General features: G+C 38.1%; 1 long non-coding RNA gene across 1 annotated transcript; it reads right to left on the bottom strand.

Annotated features, from left to right (window-relative positions):
- Positions 1 to 6684: 6684 nt before the first annotated feature.
- Positions 6685 to 10807, bottom strand: LOC105521830. The gene is made up of 3 exons (XR_001003343.1): positions 10754 to 10807; positions 6992 to 7179; positions 6685 to 6752 (listed from the first exon to the last, which is right to left on the bottom strand). It is a non-coding gene; the product is annotated as an uncharacterized LOC105521830 (long non-coding RNA).
- Positions 10808 to 27003: the final 16196 nt, after the last annotated feature.

Here is a 27003-nt window from a genome sequence, read left to right on the forward strand (position 1 = left end):
TATATATATATATATATTTGGTTCTCTATTTTCTTAGAAAAGAAATCCTGGCCAGGTGTGGTGGCTCACACCTGTAATCCCACCACTTTGGGAGGCCGAGGCGGGCGGATCGGGATGTCAGGAGTTCAAATCCCCATCTCTACTCAAAATACAAAAATTAGCTGGGCATGGTGGTGGGTGCCTGTAATCCCAGGTACTTGGGAGGCTGAGGCAGGAGAATGTGCTTGAACCAGGACCCAGGAGGGGGAGGTTGCAGTGAGTCAAGATCATGCCATTGCACTCCAGGCAGGGCTACAGAGGGAGACTCAGTCTCAAAAAAAAAAAAAAGGAAAGAAAAGAAATCTAAGGAGAACAGGAGGAAAAACAAACCTAATATTTTAAAGTCACGTTCTTCTCAGAGTCTCTCATGGAAGGAAACCATCACTCCATCAGCCAAGAGAGAGGCCAGAGAAGGGAGGAGCTGCTGGGGAGAGAGGACCGACCAGAATCCGAGTCTCCTGCACCATCATTAGGGTGAGGAATTCTGGGTTGTCATAGTGAATAGGGGAGCTGCATGAAGAAGAGCAGGGCATTCGTTTTGTTTTGCTTTAACATGTGCCATGCGGCCTCCTGGAACCATCCCCTCTAACATGGAGGGGAAGCAGGAACAGGCTGTGGATGTAGGCACACAGCCAGGAAAGAGACAGCATCGCCTCTGCCCGCCTGGGTGGGACACTTGCCAGGTGATACCTTTCAGCCCCTGAGGATGTGAACACAAAAGACAAACTCCTTTCCATGCACCGTGGTTCTAATCCAAAATGGCTACGCTTCTTCAGTTGTTAAGAGGACATGTGCTGCTTTGCACGCATTGGTTTTTACTCCTTTGACTTCTTCCCTTCTGCTTTTAAAAAAGTGGTACCCAGTATTTTCTCACCAGTGTTCTATTGCCCTGTTGCAGCCAAATTTTATGGTTGTGGAAAGCATTAGTAAACCAGGCCAAGAAACACTCTGAATTTGATTTAATATGAAATTGTACATTGCATTTCCAACTATTTCCATCATTATAGTAATTGACTTATTTCTGCTTTTATGCTGACTATAAAAAGTTTTTTATTTTTAGAAAAGCAGTAGTATTTGATAATAAATGAACATAGCTCAGATCCCAATAAACAAAATCATTAATAGTGCATTTCTGCATTTGCAAACTTTTACTAACTTTTTTAGAAGATTCAATGTTTTGTTATTTTACCCTTTAAATTTGCTTTAGTATTTAATGCATTCACACAAATAGATTGACTCAATTTTAGATTTCTCTCATCCCTATAGAAATAAAACCATGTTTTATCTCCATCAATATATTACATTATATTTAGTACATATAGTATAACAATATATAATATATAAAATTATGTAACATGAATTATATAAATATCACAAGCAAAAAATTGCAGTTAAATATTTTTACTTAGATGACTATTTCAAGATAAGCAATTGCCAGATATTTGTTTTACCTTCACTCTTATTAAAATGAAATATATGGATCTATCACTCTCTCTATATGTATATAAACCCCCTTGGTTACAAAATAAATCTTTTTACAAACTGTGCTCACCACACGACAAAACACTTACCTGGATTTTAGATGGTAACTGTGATCTCAATGAAAATTATGCACTGATAATTGAAAATATTGTTATCAAAGAGTACCATAGTTTATGAAGTTAATGTTTATTTTTCTGTGGCTACATATTATTCTCTTTCTGATATTGCCTAATTCCATCCCAGTTTGTCTATGTTCTGTGTGTCAAAGACATATTCTTAAACAGAAATGAAACTTCAGGTGCACAGAGTGGGTAATTATTCTACCTCTCTGAGAAAAAAGAGGTGAAATCAGGTTATCTATGAAACTCCTGTGGGGCCAGAAATGTGAATACAAAGGCAGAGCCCTACAGCGAGTGACACCCGGCATCCCACAGTCCACCTCAAAAACAGCTAAAGGAGTCGTTGCTCCATGACCTATTTTGCCCAACGACAGTTGGATGCCATGTGACAGTCTATTTTAGGGATAAAATTATTGCTAAATCAGAGTATCCTTCATGACCCCTTAAATCTGGGAATGGGAGTTGCTCAATTTTCCAGCAGTCATTAGAAAGAAACTTGCTGGCTGTGTCTACATATGTAATGATACAAATGCGAAAGAGAAGTCCCCACTTCATTTTTACGGCAGAGAGTCCGAGAACTTCTGTTCACTCTATATGTTCGGACCAGTAGGCTATGTGAAAGGAAAATATCTTGTCCCCAAAATCACTAAGGAAAACTCAAGCCTGGAACCGCTTAGGGCAAACCTACCTCCCATTTCTATTCAAAGTCATCTGTCTACTCACTGAGATAGATGCATATCTGACTGCCTCCTTTGGAAAGGCTAATGAGAAACTCAAAAGAATGTAACCATTTGTGTCTCGTCTATCTGTGACCTGGAAGCTGCCTCCCAGCTTCATTTGGAGTCTTACTGCCTTTGCTTCAAGAAGTCCCGCCTTTACAGACCAAACAAATGTACTTCTTACATATATTGATTGATGTCTCAAGTCTCTCTAAGTGTATAATACTAAGCTGTGCCCTAACTACCTTGGGCACATGTCTTCAGGACTTCCTGAGGCTGTCACAGTGTGTCCTCAACCTTGGCAGAATAAACTTTCTAAACTAACTGAGACTTGTCTCAAATTTTCGGGGTTCACAGCTACTACTCATTTATTTGGCCAAAGCTTATTACTGACGACCATTTTGATAAGAATTATTTAACTGAAGTCTGAATTAAATGAATTCAATAACATGATACCAAAGACTTTAAAAATACACATATTAATAGGGCCAGGCACAGTGGCTCATGTCTGTAATCCTAGCACTTTGGGAGGCCGAGGTGGGTGGATCACGAGGTCAGGAGTTCAAGACCAGCCTGGCCAAGATTGTGAAACCCCGTCTCTACTAAAAATACAAAAAAAAAAAAAAAAGCCAGGTGTGGTGGCAGTCACCTGTAATCCCAGCTACTCGGGATACTGAGGCAGAGAATTGCTTGAACCTGGGAGGCGGAAGTTGCAGTGAGCCAAGATCACGCCATTGCACTCCAGCCTGACGACAGAGTGAGACTCGGTCTCAAAGTATATATATATAAAAGTAGAACTAGAACTATGATTTATAATTGGAGAAGATAACACACAGAACAACCTAATATTAGATCGTTGTAAAGATGGACAGGGCTGTGTTGGGAGAAAACCAAATAGTTGCCATTACGGCCATAGGAACATCTGGCATTGATACCTCAGAGTTGAGTTAATGACCAATAGGTGGATATATACCCTGTAAGATCCTTGTAATCTTAAAGTTTCAATGAAAACCTATACTAGCATTTCACAAACTGTTCCTGTGTCCCGTGATCAAACAAGTATAAAAACAGTGCATATACTTTTCCTTATTGGAGAAGTGAAAATGTGTATTTGAAAACTTAAGGTTCTAGAATGCTCTGCAGTTAAGAAATCTGTCCAACTTTGTCTAACCTAGTATTTTTTAACTTTTTACTTTTCACCAAACAGGTTATTACCATACCAGTGAGCACATATATTCTGAAATACCCTGTAAGGCAATGTAAAGCTCGAAGATGTTCCTTCTTACACCTAACTTGCAAGTTTTTGTGATACTGATCTTTCTTAAATAAGCTTAATTTGTTACTGCTGTTGAACAAATCAAAATTCATTAGACTGTTGTTCAAGGCCAACACATTATTTTCTTTCTTTAAAATTTTTTTTTTTAATTGTACTTAAAGTTCTGGGATACATGTGCAGAACGTGCAGGTTTGTTACATAGGTATGCATGTGCCATGGTGGTTTGCTACACCCATCAACCCGTCATCTACATTAGATATTTCTCCTAATGCTATCCCTCCCATAGCCCCCTATCCCCCAACAGGCCCCAGTGTGTGATGTTCCCCTCCCTATGTCCATGTGACACGACATTATTTTCTTTTATTTTCTTTTTGAGACGGAGTCTTGCTCCAGCACCAGGCTGGAGTGCAGTGGCATGATCTCAGCTCACTGCAAACTCTGCTTCCCGGGTTCAACCAATTCTCCTGCCTCAGCCTCCCAAGTTGTTGGGATTATAGGCGTGTACCACCCCACCCAGCTAATTTTTGTATTTGTAGTAAAGACGGGCTTTCACCATGTTGGTCAGGCTGGTCTCGATGTTGTGACCTCGTGATCTGCCTGCCTTGGCCTCCCAAAGTGCTGGGATTACAGGTGTGAGCCACCACACTGGCCTTTTTTTGTTTTTTTTTTTTTTTTTTTTTCTGAGACGAAGTTTTGCTCTTGTTGTCCAGGCTGGAGCACAATAGTGCAATCTTGGCTCACTGCAACCTCTGCCTCCGGAGTTCAAGCGATGCTCCTGCCTCAGCCTCCTGAGTAGCTGGGATTACAGGTGCCCGCCACCACACCTAGCTAATTTTTGTATACTTAGTAGAGACGTAGTTTCACCTTGTTGACCAGTCTGGTCTTGAACTTCTGACCTCAGGTGATGCACCACCTCGGCCTTCCAAAGTGCCGGGATTACTTTCTTTCTTTCTTTCTTTCTTTCTTTCTTTCTTTCTTTCTTTCTTTCATAAATGCACTGACTTTCTTTCTTTCTTTCTTTCTTCTTTCTTTCTTTCTTTCTTTCTTTCTTTCTTTCTTTCTTTCTTTCTTTCTTTCTTTCTTTCTTTCTTTCTTTCTTCTTTCTTTCTTTCTTTCCTTCCTTCATTCCTTCTTTCTTCCTTTCTTTTCTTTCTTTTTTTCTTTCTCTTTTTTCTTTCTTTCCTTTTCTTTCTTTTCTCTTCTTTCTTTTCTTTTCTTCTCTTTTCTTTTCTTTTCTTTCTTTTCTTGCTTTGTTTCCCTCCCTCCCTCCCTTCTTCTTTCTTTCTTTCCTTTTATGAGAGGGAGTCTGTCACCCAGGCTGGAGTGCAGTGGGATGATCTCGGCTCACTGCAAGCTCCACCTACCAGGTTCACACTGTGCTCCTGCCTCAGCCTCCTGAGTATCTGAACTACAGGAGGCTGCCATCACGCCCTACTAATTTTTTTTTTTTTTTTTTTTTTTTAGTATTTTTAGTAGAGACGGGGTTTCACCACATTAGCCAGGATGGCCTCGATCTCCTGATCTCATGATCCGCCCGCCTCAGCCTCCCAAAGTGCTGGGAAAACAGGCATGAGCCACTGCGCCCGGTCATTTACAGGTATCTTTATAGCAATACCACACTTCTCAGTACCAATTTTCTGTGTTAGGCCATTCTTGCACTGCTATAAAGAAACACCTGAGACTGGGTAATTTAAAAGAAAGGAGGTTTCCTTGGCACACAGTTCTACAGGGTGTACAGGAAGCATGACAGCATCTGCTTGTGGGGAGGCCTCAGGAAGATTCCAATCATGGCAGAAGGCAAAGGAGGGGAAGCATCTTACACGGTGAGAGCAGGAGTAAGAGTGAAAGGTGAGGTGCCATACACTTTCAGCACCAGATGTCTCAAGAACTCACTATTGCAAAAGACAGCACCAAGTGGATGGTGCTAAACCATTCATGAGAAATCCACCCTTATGATCCAGTCACTTCTCATCAGGCCACACCTCCAACATTGAGGATTACAATTTAATATGAGATTTGGTAGTGACACAGATCTACACCATATCACCATTTCTTCAATTAAAAAAGAAATAATAATCAAGAAGTCTTTGTTATTGGAATTTATGATAGGTACTGCAATAATAAAACATGAAATTTCAGGTAAATAGTGGATACTTAATAAATATCTGTTGAATGAATGAATGAAAAAAATCTGTTTGATTCTACTTTATCTCCTTCTTATTTTTCGTATTTTACCCCCATTTTAGTTTATACGTTATCTTTTGTGGAAAGAGAGGAAATGAAGAATCTGTGTTCACAAGATGTACAAAATTATTGAAATCTAAATACTCATGGAATTACTCATGCGGGTGTGTGTTTGCATTCTTTTATAATTTAAATTCTATTTCATTTGATTTTGTTTTCAACAAAAATCCAAACTGTCTTTATGTTAATAAGACTGGTAACTTTGCTAAACCTTTTCCTAATATTTTCAAAGCTATGCTAACATGAAAATTAGATGTGTATGGATGCCTGTATTCTTTGTAAATCTTGGTATTTATTTATGTTATTAAATTAAAATGTTAGCTTAATTCATTTTCATGTGGTATCTTTTTGTGTACTTGGTTCTCAGTGAAACATTTAGTTATAATTGTAGACTTGTAGTAGGTTTCTGAAATATTTATAAAAATATCATTCATCTAAGTGATTATTGGCATACAATTTTTTGTCTATCACTCATTAACCTTACAATTTTTAGTGTCAATAAAACTGACCCAAGATTGAGGACTATGGCAAAACCAGGTGAGCCTATCAGATATATCTATCAGACACGCAGTGACCTATTATAAAGGAATGCTTGTCATTTCCTGCCTAGCATATCAATTTACTGCAATGTTATTTTCATAGAAAATGCTATTTAACAGGTCTAAAATAAAAGTTTTCTATATTTTCTGAGTTAACTTGCTGACCTCTGTCACCAAATTATCTAAAATAATGTATTTTTAATTGCCAAATCATGAGTGTCTGCATGTGTATTTGTATATGTAGAGAAATAAAGAAAACTGCATTGTTTTAGTCAGTGCATTTATGTGAAATACGAAGAATGGATGAGACAGCACCATCAGTACCACTCCACATCTATATGAATATCTATAATGAAAAGAGGTTTTATTAGAACCTGCCTTTGGTTTTTGTTGGAAGAGTAGATTTCATCAGGTTTTAGAGCAGGAATATACTCAGTCTTTCATAGCACAATATTGAAGGTTCAATTATTCCCCCAACTCATGGATAAATATTCTATTGTTATAAAGATATTCCGTTGTTATTATGCATCCAGGGAAAGGGGTGGTAAAATCTAGAGACAGAGGTAAACTTACCATTAAAGGTAAAGATGGGATCTTAAAATATTAATATTCCCACTAGTTGCTGGAAATTCCTTTCTGATTTTCCTCTGTTACCCCTAATGTTTCCATTCAGACCAAGACAAAGTGAGGATGTGATTTGGAATAAAACGTGATCTCCTATGAATCCAGACTCACACAATGGCTGGACCCTCATTGGCTCCCTGAAGAACAAAGGTAGGTGAGCCTTACTACTGTTCTTAGGAACCTGGCATTCACAGGATTGCAGGGCCCTGGTACATTTGTGAGTGAGTGCATGGGCACATGTTTACGGGAATCTCCTGTGTTATCTCTCAGACACAGATAAACTTGTCAGCCACTTACCAGGCACAGAAAACTGTTCCAGCCCCAAAATATCACCCCTATCAGTCCACCAGCCAGTCAGAAATTCTCTAGAGTTGAGTCACCCCTTATCTAGGCCAAGTTCCTGTTAAATACCAATAGTTTTAATTAGGGGAGAAGTAACATATTAACCCATTAGTAAATCTCAGCTGTTTTGCAGCCAGCAGGACTTTCAAGGAAAGGGACAGATAGCTGAATGCGTGATTCCAGATTGATGCAGACCATGGGTATTGAGTGAAATGTGAACATGATGGCAGGGCACAGTGGACAATGCAATTGAATGTGGTGAGAATTAACATCTTGCCGTTTTGAAGGATCCCAAGATAAGGTTTTATCCTTGAGAGACAAGACTTGCAATAACTACAGTGCCACATCTACTGTGATAACAGCTATAAGTCAGACATTAAAACATGAGTAAAACCTAATACATTTCTTCATAAAGGTATCATCAACTAAGCTCAGAAAATCACAATAAAAGTACACAAATAATAAAAGCACAGCAATCGTTATAAAGTATCAGTAAATATTTGTCTAAATGAACAAGAATCCTTGTAGAAGTACTAGTAATGGAACACAGAATTTCAAAGAAGGGTGAAAAAGTGTATCTAGCTATACTTGTCACTAAAGACTTTAGAAAAAATAGGCAGTTTTAAGGACTGGGTGAGATGTTAGCAGGTTGCTATAAAAGGAAGGACGAAAGGGAGAGCATGTCTGGTACACAGAACAGCGGTAACTGTGGCACAGGGCTGGGAAAATTGAACAGATATTTAGGAACCTGCTTAGAGTTCACTTTGGTTATAGCACAAGAAATATCGGAGAAACAGTGGAGAAAAAGGAAAAAGGGATAGCCCTGTTTTAAGGGAGAACACTGAAAACCATTAAATGTTGGACTAAGGTGCATGTATTTAATGACAGAAATGCACTGAAGTTTTTATTGGAATTTTAAACACAGAAAATGACATAATTGTTAGCCAAGTTAAAAAGTATCAATCCTACAAAATGGAAGTCATATGCAGGATTAGTGACAGGAAGAGACACAGGATCCGTCAGATGATGTCCAGGACATGTAGCAGAGAATCTTTAGAAAAGTGACTAGGCTGTGAGGGCAAAGAGGATGAAAAAGGGTCAGAGCAATTTTTGAGTTTCAGTTCTACAAAGCTGTCACATAGGGTAGTTTGCAGAATGGGTAAAAAGGGCAAAAGAGAAGACAATGCAGTGTTTGTTCTCGTTTGGTTCACAATGGACACATAAAGGAAAATGTTCTCCAGGTATCCAGTGAAAGATTTTGGTAGGCAGTGGAAAATGTAGCTTTTGGATTCAGGAGGTTAGCAGGTATAAAGGACAATTTCTGTGTGGGATTTACAGGGACGTCAACAAGGGTTGACTAAGAAGCCAGTTGGAGGATCCAGGTAAGCTGGGGAACATGTGAGTTATCGTGATCTCCAAGTTTACATGAGAGACTTTAGGAATTACTCAAGTATGAGAATTAGCAAAATGCTCAAGTAGATGAGGGAGAAAATCACAGAGAAAAAAATGTCTCAATAACTCAATTAACTGGAATCATTTAAAAATCACTAGGGCAATTCCTTGCTGGCAAGCTCAGTCGTTTTCTAGAAATGATGTCATATGATGCTACAACCTTTATTTCTAGCTTCTCATCTATAAATTACCTCTAGAATCTTAAAAAATGAAAATAAAATTCATCTTCTAGCTTAAAGGAAAACATTTGTGTTCATGTGAGGCCGACTCTTGCTTTGACCCTTATTACATGGAATACGTGTGTCCTCTTGTGCCCTAAACAGGTGTGGCTTCATCAGGGTTTCCTTCCTTCCTTCCTTCCTTCCTTCCTTCCTTCCTTCCTTCTTCTTCTTCTTCTCCTTCTCCTCCTCCTCCTCCTTCTTCTTCTTCTTTTTTTTTTTTTTTAAACAGAGTCTCACTCTGTCGCCCAGAAGTGCAGTGGCGTGATCTCGGCTCGCTGCAAACTTCCTCTCCAGGGTTCATGCCATTCTCTGGCCTCAGCCACCAGAGTAGCTGGGACTACAGGCGCCCACCACCACGCCCGGCTTATTTTTTGTATTTTTAGTAGAGACAGGGTGTTTCACCGTGTTAGCCAGGATGGTCTCGATCCTTGACCTTGTGATCCGCCCAGCTCGGCCTCCCAAATTGCTGGGATTACAGGTGAGAGTCACTGCACCCGGCCTCTTTCTTTCTCCTTCCTTCCTTCCTTCCCTCCCTCCTTCCTTCCCTCCCTCCCTCCCTCCCTCTTTCTCTCTCTTTCTTTCTTTCTTTCTTTCTTTCTACAGTGTAAAGAGGTGTTTTTTTTTTTTTAATTGTGTGTATGTAACATTAGGCAAAAGTATTTAAAGTTAATAAATTTTTATTTGAGGAATTCCACGTTATGATTTCTTTCACTTTCCATCAAGGTCACTTTAGATCCTCTAAAGAACAGATGTCAAAATTTATCTTCAAAAGATTTATCCTCAAATTAGCCCTTTTTAATGAAACTGATGCTTATTTTAATCCGGTTGTCCTGTCAGCCCATAATTATTTTATTTTGGTTTCTGTCATCTCCTTTTTACATGGATATACTGATGAAGACTTCAAAATTCACCTACAGAAAAATCAAGAATCTTTGGGGTCTAATTTCTTCAACCAACTTACTTTAGGGTCATTTTTAGTATAGGTGGATCTGCCTGGTTCTCAATTTGATGCCCTAAACGATCATACTCAAGAATAGTACAGATGTGTGGAATATGCTAATACCTTTAACTCCAGAAAGCATGTTCTCAAGATAAAAGCTTTTAAAACCAAATGCCATCTTATGTATCCAGTCAACATAAAATTGGAATACAAAATTAATACAGCTGAGGATTTCCCTATATCCCATGCTTTTTAACTATCTATTCTACAGTCCTAGAATCAACCTTTTTAAAATTAAGAGTCAGGGTCTGTCTTTGTTGCCCAGGCTAGAGTAAGTGGTGCCATCAAAGCTCAGTGCAGCCTCCAACTCCTGGAGTCAATCCTCCTGCCTCAGCCTCCCCTTCCTGAGTAGCTGCAACTACAGGCACATGCCCCTATATCCAGCTAATTTTTAATTTTTTGTGGAGATAAGGTGTTACTTTCTTGCCCAAGCTGGTCTTGAACTCTTGGCTTCAAGCAATCCTCCAACCTCAGTCTCCCAAAGTGTGGGGATTGAAAGCATGAGTCACTGAGCCTGGCCTGGAACCAACCTCTCTGGTTATCAATACTCCCATTAGTTAACTGTCTCAGGTATCATAATATCCCTTCTTACGTGTATCAAAACTCACACTGAACAATCAGTTCCAGGTTGCAAAAGAGGACTTATTTTTTGCACCTATCCATAAGCCTTCATCCACAAGTTAAACAAAAACATACATAAGTGCAGTCATTAGGGTTTTTTTGACCGCTGAACTCCAAACATTATCTTTGCCTGTGTGACCAAGAAAACAAATTCTAGCTTGACGTTTTAGTAGCTCTAGAGAATGACAACCAGCAAAGCTACTCAAAAGATAAAAAGGAATGCTCTAATTGACTCCTAATAATTACTCCTATTACCAAATGGCAGTCATGGCAGTCAGTGATTGTTTTCTCCTGTTTCTCAGTTTTTCACATGCTTTCTGATTATAATTTGTGAATCAGCAGGGGAAGAAGGTAGTATGAGGAACTTAGGTATTCTTGTGACTGCTGCAGAAAACAAAATAACTGATGAGTCGAAGAAAACTAGTCTGTGTAATGGATTTTGTGGCCTTTGAAATTATTCCCAAAATCCATAAAGTGCTTTGTTTAATTCATTTTATTTATTTATTCTAAAGATTTACTCATTAAATATTTAATCAAATTAAATAATTATATAAATAACACATAGGCTGCATAGAATGCTCTGGAGAAAAAACAAAGATAAAGAATGCATGGACTCTGCCCTCAGGGTGCTTCTGGTCTCATAAGAAAGATAAGACATATACAAGAATAACTACAATGCAAAGTAAAATATTGTCGAGAACAACTTGCATTTCTCTTACAGAGTAACTGTTATCATCAGAATGACATTTCCACCATAAACAACCATAAAAATGAAACACAGGCACTATAGGGCTGTCATACTTGAAAGAATGAAAACACATAAAGTGAGCTTCCTGATGGCTCTAGCCTTTTGCCTGGAGGGACTTTCTAGAAATAATGCGGAGATGTGCTGTCCACACAGAGAAGAGCGATCTCACTGAGATGGGTAGTCAGAAATCAGAGTTCAAGGCTGCCAGGCAGGCTGTATGTACAGTACAGGAAGAAGTGGTGCTGAGAAGCAGCCATGGAAACGTACATAGCTTTCTCCTTAAGTTCTTGGAGGAACACCAAGCAGCACACAGAGACCTCACTGAAAAACCAGACATTTATCTGAGACTGCGGAGGGCAGTAGAAGTGCGTCTATCTACTCCAGACCTTTAAGACTGACTTTTTTTCTCTTTTGTTTTTGTTTTTGTTTTTAGACGGAGTCTCGCTCTTGTTGCCCAGGCTTGAGTGCAATGGTGCGATCTTGGCTCACTGCAACCTCTGCCTCCTGGGTTCAAGTGATTCTCCTGCTTCAGCCTTCCGAGTAGCTGGGACTACAGGTGGGCACCACCATGCCCAGCTAATTTTTGTATCCAATCTCTTGACCTCGTAATCTACCCACCTTGGCCTCCCAAAGTTCTGGGATTACAGGAATGAGCCACCACGCCTAGCCAAGATTGACTTTATATCCACTTTTACAAAGCTTTTATAGACCATTGGAAAATGAAGCCCAACTGTTAGTAAACGGTTCAACCAAAAAAACCAAACCATCACTCGTAAAAAAAAATATTGGCTTTTGATAAAGTGATATCCACCATAATTTTCATTTTAATTACTAGATGCAAAAAGTGATCAATAACTAATGAATTTTTTGAAAGTCATTAATTATAGACCCAGAAATGACAAAGGAGTTGGAATTAGCAGACAAATGTAAAGGAACTAATGAGCTTAATGCCTGAACAGATGGGGAATCTCAGTAGCGAAATGGTAATTGTAGAAAATGTTTACATGGAAATTCCAGACCTTAAAACCTAAAATATCTAAAATTAACTAGTTAGTTAACCACTTAACTAATTAGTAAATTGGATACTGTGGAAACAATATCAGAAAAGCTGAGGAAATCACATTAAGAAATAACAAAAATGAAGCACATAGAATAAAAATGCTGAAATATTAAATAATGACAGTCTTAAAGACAGTGGGGAAATATCCAATGTTCTCACATACATGTAATTGGACTCCTAGGAAGAAAGGAGAAAGAAATTGAGATAGAAAATGTATTTGAAGAAATAGCCCCAAATGTTCCAAATTTGCTGAAAATATCAACTCTTAGATCCTAAGCATTCAATAAATTACAAGCAGATTGAACATATACACAACAATAAAGAACTTGTATAACTGCCATCTCTGAAAAAAAAAATGATAAAAAGCAAACTTGTTTTTCTTTTTTTTTTTTTTTCAAGACAGCCTCACTCTGTCACCCAGCCTGAGTGCAGTGGGACAATTTCAGGTCACTGCAACCTCCACCTCCTGAGTTCAAGCAATTTTTATGCCTCAGCCTCCCAAGTAGATAGGATTACAGGCATGAGCCACCATGCCCTGTTAATTGTGTGTGTGTGTGTGTGTATGTATTTTTAGTAGAGATGAGGTTTCACCATGTTGGCCAGGCTGGTCTCAAACTCCTGGCTTCAAGTGATCTGTCCGCCTTGGCCTCCCAGAGTGCTGGCATTACAGACATGAACCACTACTCTGGGTCTGAGAAAACCTTAAAAAGCAACAAAACACTAAGTATAATAAACCACAAATAGAAGGAAAACATAAATAAAATGTATTTCTTACAAAAAAGACAACAATGCAAGCCAGAAGACATTGAAATTCTATCTTAAAAATACTGAAAGAAAAGATAACATTTCAATCTAGAATTCTACAACCAGTGCACATTTTTTAAAAATGATGTTGAAATTAAGACATTTTAAAATAAACAAAAGTTAGAAGAATTCAACACCACAAACTTGCACTGAAAGAAATGTCAAAAAAGGTTCTTCGGACTAAAGGAGAAAAATGTCAGATGGAAATTTGGATTACACTTTGAAATAAAAGCCACGGAAGTAGGAATTACATTGGTAAAAATAAAGACATTTTCTGTTTTTAAAACTTGTTTTTAAAAATTGAAACTTAAGGTCAGGCACGGTGGCTCATGCCTGTAATTCCAGCACTTTGGAGGCCAAGGTGGGAGGATCACGAGGTCAGGAGTTCGAGATGAGCCTGGCCAGCATGGCGAAACCCTGTCTCTACTAAAAGTGCAAAAAATTAGCTGGGCATGGTGGCACGCACCTGTAATCCCAGCTACTAGGGAGGTTGAGGCAGGAGAATCGTTTGAACTCAGGAGGTGGAGGTTGCAGTGAGCCAAGATAGCACCATTGCACTCTAACCTGGGCGACAGAGCAATGCTCTGTCTCAAAAACAAAACAAAACAAAACAAAACAAAAAACAAAAATTTGAACCTTGTTATCATGGCTATCCTTATTCAAACCTCCTAAAGCTTTACCGGTGCAATTATCCTCATAATTGCCCACGGACTTCTTCTGTCCTTACTATTCTGCCTAGCAAATTCAAATTATGAGTGAGTCCACAGCCGAATTATACTCTTCTCTTGACGCCTTCAACCATTACTTCCATGATAGTCTTTTGATGACTTACAGCAAATCTTACCAACCTTGCCTTACCCCCCACCATTAATCTAATAGGAGAACTCCTTGTAATAATAGCTTCATTCTCCTGATCAAACACTACCATTATGCTTATAGGACTTAATATATTAATCACAGCCCTTTATTCCCTTTACATACTTGTCACAACACAACGAGGAACATGTACATACTATATTAAGAGTATTAAATCCTCCTTTACACGAGAAGAAAATATTTATACATCTTTCACCTATTCTTCTATTATCTCTAAACCCTAAAATTATTATAAGCTTTATACCCAGTAAATATAGTTTAGTCAAAATATTAGATTGTGGATCTGATAATAGAAGTCTGTAACTTCTTATTTACCGAGAAAGCATGCAAGAACTGCTAACTCATGCCCCCATGCCTAACAACATGACTTTCTCAACTTTTAAAGGATAAGAGCTATCTGTTGGTCTTAGGAACCGAAAATATTGGTGCAACTCCAAATAAAAGTAATAATCATGCATTTTTCCATTACTGTAATAACCTTAATCTCCTTAACCTTACCAATCATTATTACCTTCATCAACCCTCACAAGAAAATCCCGTACCCATATTATGTAGAAATAGCTGTTGTGTGCACGTTCACCATTAGCCTCATTCCCACAACAGTGTTTATGTATACCAACCAAAAAGCCATCACCTCAAACTGACATTGAATAACAATTCAAACCCTTAAACTCTCATTACGCTTCAAACTAGACTACTTTCTCCATGATGTTTATTCCAGTAGCACTATTCATCACCTGATCTGTTATAGAATTCTCAATATGATATATAAAGTCAGATCCTAACATTAGGCAGTTTTTCAAATATTTAGTTATCTTCCTCACCACAATATTAATTCTAGTTACTGCCAACAACCTTTTTCAACTTTGTATCAGATGAGAAGGTGTATGAATTATGTCTTTTTTACTACTTGGCTGATGACATGGCTGAGAAGATGCTAATACAACAGCCCTCCAAGCAATCCTACATAATTGCATTGGTGATATTGGCATCATTTTAGCCGTAGCATGATTCTTCTCATCCTCTAATACATGAGAACCTCAAAAAAAATTTATCCTAAATCCTATCCCATATTTTCTTCCATTAATTGGCCTTCTCTTAGCAGCAACAGGAAAATCAGCTCAACTTGGTCTCCACCCCTGACTTCCTTCCACCATGGAAGACCTAACCCCATTCTCAGCCCTACTCCACTCTAGCACTATAGTTGTGGCCGAAGTTTTCCTGCTTATCCACTTCCATCCATTAATAGAGAATAACATGTTAATCCAAAACCTTACACTATGTTTAGGAGCTATCACCACTTTATTTATAGCAATCTGTGCTTTAACACAAAATGACATAAAAAAAATTGTAGCACTATCCACCTCAAGTCAACTAGCCTTATAATAGTCACAATCAGCATTAATCAGCTACATCTAGCATTCCTACACGTCTGCACCCATGCCTTTTTCAAAACTATATTATTTATATGTTCAGGATCCACCATCCACAACCTCAGCGATGAACAAGACATCTGAAAAACAGGAGGACTATTTAAGACTTTACCCCTTAGTTCAGCCTCCCTTATTATTGGTAGCCTAGCACTTATGCCCTTCCTCACAGGCTTTTGCTCTAAAGATCTCATCATCAAAAGCACAAACATGTCATATACCAACGCCTGAGCCCTCACTATTACTCTCATTGCCACTTCTCTAACAAGTTTCTACAGTATCCAAATTATTTCCTTTGCCCTAATAGGAAAACCCTGCTTCCCAACCCTAAACAACATTAATGAAAATAACCTTTCCCTAATAAATCCAATTATAATGCCTTATAATCGGCAGTATATTCGCTGGATTTCTAGTCACCAATAGCATTATCCCTACTTCATCTCCCCAAACAACAATACCACTTCATCTAAAACTTACAGCCCTAAGCATAGCCATCCTAGGACTCTTACTGGCAATGGAACTTAGTTTTATAACTAATACTCTTAAAATAAAATACCGATTACAAATATTAAACTTCTCTAATATACTAGGATTTTACCCAATCACAATTCACTGTACAACCCACCGTAAGGTATATACAAAATGAAATAAAATATACAACAACAGTGGAATAAAGGATGAGGGAGCAGAGAAAGTATGTTGTTGTAGATCTCTCATCTAATATGTGAAGTGGTATGTAATATTGCTGTTTTGACAGAGACTGTGATATGGTCTCTGTTTGCATGCTGCAAACCATAGACCCACCTCTAAAACTAAAACAAAAGTGTATTGTGAATGACAATAATCAAGATAAGACAGAATACACACGCACACACCACTTATTAATCCTAAAGAAGCAAGGAAAAGAAGCAAAAGGAAACAAATAATAGATGGACCAAATAGTGGGAGAAATGACGGGATGTAAACCCAATTACATCAATAATTAATTTAAATGCAAATGGATGAAACACTCTAATTTAAAGTACAAATTGTCTGTCTAGAAAACATCCATACAAGATTCACTATATGCTTTTAACAGGAGATTTATTTTACATATAAGAACACAACTAGGTTAAAAGTACAATGATGGGAAAAGATATACCATGCAAACTTTAATCATAAAACAGCTGGAGTGGGTAGAAAGTGTATGCTTCAAGGCATGGAGTATTAACTGAGATAATGAAGGACATTTCATAATGATAAAAAGTTCAATTGTTTGGCTGGGCGTGGTAGCTCACACCTGTAATCCCAGTAGTTTGGGAGGCCAAGGTGGACGGATCAAGAGGTCAGGAGATCAAAACCATCTTGGCTAACATGGTGAAACCCCGTCTCTACTAAAAATACAAAAAAATTAGCCGAGCATGGTGGCAGGTGCCTGTAGTCCCAGCTACTTGGGAGGCTGAGGCCGGAGAAGGGCATGAACCCAGGAGATGGCTTGCAGTGAGCCGAGATCGTGCCACTGCACTCCAACCTGGAAGACAGTGAGACTCCATCTCAAAAAAAAAAGTTCAATTTTTCAAGGAGATATATATGCCCACTTTATAAAAGAAACTCAAGATATGTAAAACAAAAACTGAGATAATTAAGGAGAAATAGACAAATCTGCAATTATAACTGGAGATATTAACACTTCTGTTTCAATTATTAATAGAAACAGTAAACCAAAAGTAAAATAAAAAATGGTAAGGATATAGATCTGATCAACACTCTCAGTACACTTGACCTAATATAACAGTTCATAAACCAGCAGCAGAATACACATGCTCTTCAGGTACACATGGAATACTTAAAAAAGTGCACCATATGATGATACATGTCTCATTAATTTAAGACTACGGACATGACACAGAGTGTATTTTCCAAACATAAGAGAAGTAAAGTAGAAATTAAAGCAGAAAGATATTTGTAGAATCCCAAATATTTTTGACTTTTGAAAATCAAAAATCAATTTTTTTTTTTTTTTTTTGAGATGGAGTCTCACTTTGTTGCCCAGGCTGGAATGCAGTGGCGTGATCTCTGCTCACTGCAAGCTCCACCTCCCAGGTTCACACCATTCTCCTGCCTCAACCTCTCGAGTTGCTGGGACTACAGGTGGCTGCCACCACCCCTGGCTAATGTTTTGTATTTTTTTATGAGAGACAGGATTTCACTGTGTTAGCCAGGATGGTCTCAATCTCCTGACCTCGTGATCCACCTGCCTTGGCCTCCCGAAGTGCTGGGATTACAGGAGTGAGCCACCACGCCTGGCCCAAAAATCACATTTTTAAGCAACCCAGGGATCAAACAGGAAATCACATGGGAAGTTAGAAATTAATTAATTAATTTATTTATTTATTTTATTTTGAGATGGAGTCTCACTCTGTCGCTCAGGCTGGAGTGCAGTGGTGCAATCTCGGCTCACTGCGAACTCCACCTCCCAAGTTCATGCTCATGCCCTTCTCCTGCCTCAGCCTCCTAAGTAGCTGGGACTACAGGCGCCTGCCACCACTCCTGGCTAATTTTTTTTGTATTTTTGGTAGAGGCAGGGTTTCACCGTGTTAGCCAGGATGGTCTCCATCTCCTGACCTTCTAATCTGCCAGCCTTGGCCTCTCAAAGTGCTGGGATTACAGGCATGAGCCACCGCTCCTGGCCTAGAAATTTATTTAAACCAAATGACAATGAAAACACAGCCTAGCCTATCAAAATGTGTGAGATTCATTCTCACACTCTTCAAGATTGTCAAATTAAGAAATGCCATCACAGCAGCTGGGCGCAGTCATGAGGGCAAATCATGAGGTCAGGAGATTGAGACCATCCCAGCTAACATGGTGAAACCCCATCCTTACTAAAAAATACAAAAGGTTAGCCAGGCGTGGTCGTGGGCGCCTGTAGTCCCAGTACTTGGGAGGCTGAGGCAGGAGAAAGGTGTGCACCCAGGAGGCAGAGCTTGCAGTGAGCTAAGATTGTGCCACTGCATTCCAGCCTGGGTGACAGAAAAAAAAGAAATGCCATCACAGCAATAATCCAATCCAGCATGCTGTTAGGAAAACATCATCTAAAGATAAAGCCAAGGGCATTATTGTGAAATATTTTGTTAAGACTTCAAAAAGAATCAAGTAGGTACTTCAAAGAGAAAAGAAAGTTCCCATAAGGTTCTGATGCGTATGTCTCAAATATATTCTTTATTACGCATTAGGACATCTAATAATCTCAATGACATTGTCTCATAGCTGTTTTATAGGAAGCCCTATATAAAAAGTGGTTAATATTGAGACAGATGAGTAGGGCTTTTATATAAAGAAATCAAGTACAAAGAGATTTACAGGAATCCCACAAGATTTTTAAGAGAGTAGTACTGGCAAAGCTGCTACCAGTTTTTGGGGAAAAAGCCAGGATAAAATTAAAAAGGTGGCTGGGTGTGGTGGCTCATACTAGCAATCCTTGCAATTTGGGAGGCCGAGGAGGGCGGATCACAAGGTCAGGACTTCAAGACCAGCCTGACCAATATGGTGAAACCCCATCAATACTAAAAATACAAAATTAGCCAGGCGTGGTGGTGCATGCCTGTAATCGCAGCTATTCGGGAGTCTGAGGCAGGAGAATCGCTTGAACCTGGGTGGCAGAGGTTTCAGCGAGCTGAGATCGCACCATTGCACTCCAGCCTGGGCAACAAGAATGAAACTCCATCTCAAAAAAAAAAAAGAAAAAAAAAAAAGACTGACACCAATGATTGAAGAGGTAGGTAGCTGGATCTCTCATACATTATTCATTGTAGTATAAAAGGTTTTAAACACTTCTGCAAATATGGCAGTATTTATCCATGAGAAATGAAAATGTACATTCATAAAAAGATTGTTCATAGTAGCTTTCTTCTAATAGCCAAAAAACTGACAATAATAAATTGTCATCCATGAATGAACAAAATTATGTTGTACTCATCCAATGGAATACAACTAAGCATTAAAAATAATAAATGATTGATAAGTGATAAAACATGGTTTACTCTCAAATATAGTTTAAGTGAAAGAAACTACAGTATTAAAGAAGACACTCTAATACAGAATGATTCTTTTTATATGAAGTTGTAGAAATAGCAAAAATAATCTGTAGTCAAAGACATCAGAGCAGTATTTGCATTTGGCAAGGAGTGGTAGTGAGGATTGACTGTCCAAGGGCTATAGGGAATTTTCTGGGATAATGCACATACTCTGTATCTCTCTTTCAGGTGTATGCATTTCTTAGCACACATTAAAGTATGTTATTGAGAACTGTGCATTTTACTACACATAAAGTTGCTCTTAAGTAAAAACATTAAAAAGGGAAAAAAAGTGATCAAGAATTTAACATACAATGTGTTAGGATAGTTATGAGGGGATCACTTCTCGGCCTTTTGGCTAAGATCAAGTGATAGTTATGAGGGGAAAAAAAGATTATGGTCATTCTGTGAAGCAGATATTGTGGATATCTTAGAAAAGGTGATATTCCTTCTGGCCCTTAAAAATTATAAGGGATTCTGGACCACAGACATTGTGGGAAGGAAATTCCAGTAAGATGTATGCATAAGAGGCCAGGCGCGGTGGCTCACGCCTGTAATCCCAGCACTTTGGGAGGCCAAGGTGGGCAGATCATGAGGTCAGGAGATCGAGACCAACCTGGCTAATATGGTGAAACCCCGTCTCTACTAAAAATACAAAAAAACAAAAATTAGCTGGGAATGGTGGCGGGCGCCTGTAGTCCCAGCTACTCCGGAGGGTGAGGCAGGAGAACGGTGTGAACCCAGGAGGCGGAGCTTGCAGCAAGCTGAGACAGTGCCACTGCACTGCAGCCTGGTTGACAGACTGAAACTCTGTCTCAAAAAAATAAATAAATAAATAAAAAGATGTATGCATAACAGTAAGCAAAGGTATAATTACAGAAGTATGTGGGATATTCAATGAACAGCAATTAATTTCTTTTAGCTGATGAGTAAAAAGAATGATGAAGCCAGATGGTTGAGGAATTCAAAGGGAAGAAGATTGGATTTTATTCTATAGGTAATTGAGGGACACAAATGATCTGCACAAGTGAGTGAAATGATCAGAACTATGGTTTTGAAGGTATAATACAAATGACAATGTGAATGAGTAAGAGAAAGAGAAGAAATTGTGAGGCTCTTGAAATATTCCATCTAGATAAAATGAATACAGTTGCCGTAGGAAAAGAAAGGAGCGATCAAATCAAGGAGCAAAACATTCTGAGTGTAAATCAGAAAAACTCAGCACATGTGGACCAAAACAGCAAAGAAAGAGTAGGGCTAAATAATGATGTAAGTTTTCAAGTTATAATTGCCCAGTAGAGTGTTGACAACATAAATAAAATTTCTTGGGTCTATTTCTGAATTTTCCTTCAGTAACAAATTGTTTAAATAATATTTTTAAAAAATATAGTAGTAGTTTAATTTATGTCATGCTTGAAACAGACTAAAAGAGTGTCTGGAGTTTAATGAAGACCAATTGTATGTTTAGACAGAGGTTCTCCTGGTTTCCTTATAAGAAAGAAACTGTCTAAATTTCCACAACCTGCTTTCACCCCAATCAAATATGCCTCCTATGCTACTTTCATTCATTTTCAATAATACTCTGCTTCCATTAGAAATAAAAATACCTCCTAGAAGGTGTCACATACACATCCATTACTATTTTAGTCTGAATCAGTGTCTTGAAAAATAACTTGGTGGTCATCTGTCAGGCCACAGAGTCATGAGATGCAGATCAGGTAAGTTTCAAAGAAACAGGGGTCGGGGGGAAAGCATCACTCTATAGATCCCTGAGGTGAGGAGTCTGGGAAGCCAGGATGAAGTGGGTGTCATGATGACACAGGCTCCCTGAACCAAATGCAACGAAGGGAAGGAAGAAGAAAAAAGCAGAGGGAGGCAAAGATGTGGGAGAATAATTTCTATCCATTTCATAACTGTAAGACCAAACAGTGACACAAAACAAATAGCAAAATCTCCAGTAGCTGTAGCATAGGCAAGCACATTCAGTGTCAGTCAATGAAAGAGAATGAGGAATTGTCTTTGTTCAGGCTGTGGTAACAAAATACCTTAGACTGGGTAATTTATAAACATTAGAACAGTTCTGAAGGCTGGGAAGTTCAAGATCAAGGCATCAGCAGATTTGGTGTCTAGTGAGGACCCTTCCCTCATAGATGGTGCATTCCATGTGTCCTCACATGGTGGAAGATGCAAGGCAGCTCTCTGTGGCCTACTTCACAAGGGCATTAATCCCATTCACAGGATGGTGTCCTCATGGCCTTATCAACCCCAAAGGCCCCACCTTCTAATATCATCACCTTGGTGATTAGATTTTAACATACAATTTTGGGGGAACACAAACATTCAGATAAGGAATTGGCCTTGTGCCAGCACCATCACTTCCATTCAGGCAAGCTGTGAAACAGAGGACTCAAGATGTGTGGTAATCACTGGTATCTTCAGGTTTCTTCCTCTCCCATCAATCACTATCAAAACCAACTTTGACACTCAGGTACAGAAAAATGATTAACCCCTGAAAATGTTACTTGCTTTCTGTATAAAGTATAGTAGTGTAGCTCAATGGCTTTCACCTTTTTGGTCCAAAGTAAAAGATGCATTTTACAATGTCCTTATATGCACAGGTATATAAAACAGACAAAACTGATACTGAATTATATTCAATTCTATTCTATTTCATCCCATCTCCTCTTATTCCATCCATTCCACTGCACTCTACTCCACTCTACTCCATTTCATTCCGTTCTAATTTGTTCTACTTTATTTCATTAAAAAATTTTGGTCTCAACCTATGCATTGATGTCATGGCTCACTAAAAGATTGAGAATGACAATTTGAAAAGCACAAACATGTTGGGTCAGAGTTCAGGCTGTGTGTGCAGGTGTGAATTCCTCTATATGTGTCTATATTTAACATGTAAATGTACCCCTAACTCTGTACCCCGGACATGTACATTTTGCTGTCCTCAATCCTATTATATGTAATACTCTTTTTATAACTAATAGGTTGAATCACTCTTTTACTCTCCTGGAAAAAATCAATTGCTAATGTAACACACAATACTCACATAGTTTTAAGCAATTATTTTACTAATATAAAATCAAAGATGAATAAAGAGAAACACTTTATGATAAAAATGTGGATTTCATGCCCAGGCACAACCACACTAAAAGATGTACCAGTTTTTTCTGTTTTTGTTTTGTTTTGTTTTGTTTTTTGTTTTTTGTTTTCTTTTTGTGGAGAACAGAGTCTTGTTACGTTGCCCAGGCAGATCTGGAGCTCCTGGATTCAAGTGATCCCCCTACCTCTGCTTCCCTAAGTACTGGGATTACAGGTGTGAGCTACTGCACCGAGCCATACTAGAAGATGTTATAAAGTGATCCCGTTCACACCTATGCATACAGTCACCATGAAATTGACCACTCCAAATTTAGATGACTGTAGAGGTGTTGTGTTGGAGGCTCACATACTACAGTTGTGATGTCAACAGTGACCTGATTTTCCAAAATGTTGAACAGTTCTTGGTAAAGTTCTGATCAAAACAAATTCTGTATTCAGGTCTATCTTCACTCAAGTAAGCTTTGCATCATTAGTAAATTTATTGCATATTAAAATCCTGCAAATGTTATCTGTATTTATGTATAAAACAGATTTAGGTTTTAGGCTCAGAAAAATAGATAACTGGTTACATGAATATCCAGAAACACCCTAAAGTTGTGAGGGGCTCTCTCACTCACTGCAGAAAATTTAACATCCTTGGCGTCTATTCTCAAAATGCATTCTCTCCCAATCTGTGTGAAAATCAAAACTGTCCTATAATTTTCTAACAGCATCATCTTTTTTGAAAACACAATTCTAGAGTAAGGCAGCCCTGCCATTTATCAATTGTTTGACTTTGGGCAAGCTGTTCAACCTAAGTCCCAAATGTCCTCATCAATAAAATTAAGATAATATAAAGAACTATTTGACAGTGTTTTATTGAAGATTAAGTTAAGTCTGATATAATAGAACAGTGCCTAGAAACACAGTGAGGAGTGTAATAGTTGTAATCTTAATCATTGTTATTTTAGAGGATCTCTACATTACTGCTGTAATAAAAATGATAATAATAATAATTGAACTTTAAAATATACTCATTCTCTGGCATACAATTGTTCTTCTAGTACAAAAATGATCAAATAGTGTACAAAGATTTTCACACAAATGTAATTGCTACAGCATTATTTAAAACAAGAGAAAATGTAAAATGCTCCAAACTGTTCAACAATAGAAGTTGTTCAAATATATGATGAAAATATAACATGATTAGACACTAAAACCCATGAGAACAATCTGAGAAAATGTTTAAAGATAATGCATAGGTAAGTACAAATTGCAAAATGGCATATACAGAATAATTCAAGATTTATTAAATATGTATATAGTACATGCATACACAAGTATTTATAAAAGTCTTGAAAAAGATAGGCCAACCTGTTAATAATGTTTTTCCATGAATGATTATATGATAGGCCATATTTTAAATGATTGCCATCATTTAATTAGTCAATGAGAAGTCTGAATTAACTTTTCAACAGAAAATAATGTTTAAATGGGTATACATCTATATATCTCTGCTTTTGTTATTTTTTACAGAAAGCAAACAGTAAACAATCTTGTCTTTTTCAGTAGCACTGTTACTAAAAACACCAGAGGGTTCGGTCTAGGTCCTGCTGCTCACTGCACAGAAAGCCAATGACTTCTGTCAAGGAAGAAGGCTTTAATCAGGTGTCATAGCCAAGAATATGGAAACTCAGTCCCACATCCATCTCCCCTGACTGACTAAAATCAGGGATTTATATTGCAGGCAAGAAATGTAACAATGTGTAAGGAAACAAGAACTTGGGAGGGATAAGGAAGCCATCATGGTAAATGAGGGGTCCTGCATCAGTGCCGTGATCTGGTTTCAGTTCTTTAATACTTTTTGTGAGAGACCTGAAGGTGCTTTCCTGAGGAAGGAACTCAGATGAAACAAATATGAATTTCAAGCTTCTTAAGATCAGAAGGGTCAATTTCTATGTTTATCAAAAATAACATTCTATGGGGCAATTGGGTCACTTTCAGTATTACCATCCCGGTAAACAAAAATGATTACTCTTACAGCAAAATCTCAAGTCACTCAACAGATGAAAGATCTTGGCCGGTTTGGCAATGAGTGAGGTGGGTGAGAAAAACCATCAGTTGTTTACTGTCATGCTTTTAGGTAATCATCCAGACTATTGATGCAAAAAACCCATGTCCTGTGGAGAATACAGTGCATGTTCTTTATTCCCTAAGCAAATCTCTAGCCCTTCTGCTGCAGTGAGGACTGGTCAGATTTCTTCTGGTGTTCAACTGCTGGTCTTCACCACATGTGACATATTACAAAAGTCCATGTCATGAAACCCTCTGGGATACCATAATGAGGAACTGACAAAGAAGAAAAACATTGCAAAGTGCAATGGCACTTTGCAATAATAATAACCATTGAATCTGCTTGCCTTTTCATTTTTTTAGTATGTGTACAAACATGCACAACAATAACATTACTAAATATTGGTGAGAACCAACATTTGAAATTTATGTAAGTATTGAGCTTGGTGAAAGCTGAGTCTAAAAATTGATGATACATGAAGAAAGATAATAAACAATTGCTTAAGAGCCATTTTCAAGTACATTTCTGGAAGGTTTTAAGTTTTCTTTTATAAGCAGTCATACCAGAAATGTGGTTTTCTTCCTAAGCCAACTCTTATTCTGTTTGGTCTCTAAGTCCCTGAGGTGCACACTTGAAGATGGGGAAGGAGCTTTAAATAAGCCAAGATTTTATGAATATAAAAAATTGAATCTAGGCTATTTCTAAATATAATTTATTACTTTCCAATACATAAAGTAATTTATGTAAAAAATCAATTTAAAGTCATAAATATGGAGCTTTTGAGTCACTTGTGTGATGCAACAAAATATATAATTAGAGGGTGGCTTCTAATATTATTCACTTGAGCTAATTTTGCCAATTAAAGCTTAAAGCATGAGAACAGGTCAAAAACATTGGTCCTTTGAATTCTTTTTGGAACAAAAGTCCTGTGTACCTCTCCTGTTCTAGAAGATAATGCTTGTTTTGTGATAACTCCATGTTTCTGGTTTACCTTTTTAACTAATAAGGAAGATAATTTCTTTTTTCAGTTACTCATTTCCTCTTACATAATGCAGTTCTACAGTTTAAATGCTAATTGGCCATTTTGGCTGAAGAATTCCTACTTAAAAGGTTTGCCATTTAATCCCAAAGTGTCTTTTGATTTCTCAAGAATGATTAAATGGAAATTCAGCCCTGGTTCAGTATCGTAGAAGCCCATGCGTGCTCCCCTGTTGAATTTCCATGGTTTGAGCATCCTGCTGGGAAAGTCAGGCTGAGATTTTATTGAATTGGGCCCTCCGTATTCAGACTCAAAATAACCTCCAGCACACTGATAAAAATAATGACCCTTTTGCAGTTGTAAAACTTGAAACTATTCCTTGAATGTTAACTAATACCAAAAAGCTGTTTCTGCAAATGAAATGGGGGCATTGGAGCCAAGAAATTACTCTGGATGAAGACCTAGAAATGACATTCCACTCTCTCTTTCAGTAATTACAGAATTCCGAACATTTCAACAAAGCGGGTGAAGCCATCACTCTAGATTTTATTAAGAGAAGGGTACATAGAGATGATGATGATCCTGGCAGTGTGTTGGGATGTAGTCATCTTTGCCTACAGAATTCACCAAGAATGACTTCTCACTCCCCAGGGCTAATGGCTTCTACAATAATAAGATTCTGTAGCTGATGGAAAACAAAACGTAAAAACCCAAATAAGTGTTAGGAAATGCTGTAACTTGCAGTATTTGACATCTATTTCCCAAAGCCCTTAACATTGTAAACACCTTCAGGTAAAACGACTCAGTCCTCTCATCTTCCTTCTCTCACAGGCCAGGAAATCTTTTACTCACAGTCTGTTTAATGGGCAATGGGAAATAGCCCTATTAGCTAAGTTTATTTATGCTGACACAAAGAAAACCATGAAAAAAAATCCAAGTTCTAAACTGTAATTTATTCCTGATAAGTAGTAAATCAGCGGGATTCCACTGCCCAAGTAGGGAGGGACTTGCTGTTAAACAAGATCTGAAACATAATGAGCCTCATAAATGTTCACAGCCTTATGAAGCTGTTGTTTATACATGAGCTCATTCAACAAACTCTCCTTCTGGCCTGGCCATGATAACCTGGTTACCCAAGACACTATAAGATACATAAGAAAAATGGTGAATGAATTCTAGAGTTGAGTTCAAGAAAAGTTTTGTTCT

This window comes from Colobus angolensis, unplaced genomic scaffold (assembly GCF_000951035.1).
Source record: "Colobus angolensis palliatus isolate OR3802 unplaced genomic scaffold, Cang.pa_1.0 Scaffold41, whole genome shotgun sequence".
Lineage (NCBI taxonomy): Eukaryota > Metazoa > Chordata > Mammalia > Primates > Cercopithecidae > Colobus > Colobus angolensis.